This window comes from Papaver somniferum, unplaced genomic scaffold, assembly GCF_003573695.1.
Source record: "Papaver somniferum cultivar HN1 unplaced genomic scaffold, ASM357369v1 unplaced-scaffold_29529, whole genome shotgun sequence".
Taxonomy (NCBI): Eukaryota; Viridiplantae; Streptophyta; class Magnoliopsida; order Ranunculales; family Papaveraceae; genus Papaver; species Papaver somniferum.
The window spans coordinates 1-410 of NW_020640517.1; the positions used below are offsets into that span (position 1 = coordinate 1).

Sequence of the window (410 nt, forward strand, 5' to 3'; positions counted from 1 at the left end):
TGAATATTTTAATAGTTTTTTATTAAAATACTACCAAAACGAGGTTGTTAATCCAAAATAATTGCACGAAAGGATTCTCCTCGCCATAACGTTTCCAACGAACCATCATTTGCCCGAATATGTTAATACAGTAGTACCAAAATGAGGTTGTCAATCCAGAATATTTTAATAGTTTTTTCATTTGCCCGAATCGAACTTGCCACGAAGAATTAATTGCCGAATGAGCAGTTCGGACCAATACATTGGAGACGTGTTAAGAATTAAACTTGGTAAAATATCTTCGGCAATCGATCATACTAGCACTAATGCACCAGAACCCATCAGAACTCTGCAGTGAAGCGTGCTTGGGCGAGAGTAGTACTAAGATGGGTGACCTCTTGGGAAGTCCTCGTGTTGATTGCCTTTTTTGT

At 38.3% G+C, this 410-nt stretch overlaps 1 non-coding gene across 1 annotated transcript; it reads left to right on the forward strand.

Moving 5' to 3' along the window:
- Nucleotides 1–283: 283 nt before the first annotated feature.
- On the forward strand, nucleotides 284–402 carry LOC113341505. Its single transcript, XR_003355956.1, has one exon. It is a non-coding gene; the product is annotated as a 5S ribosomal RNA (ribosomal RNA).
- Nucleotides 403–410: the final 8 nt, after the last annotated feature.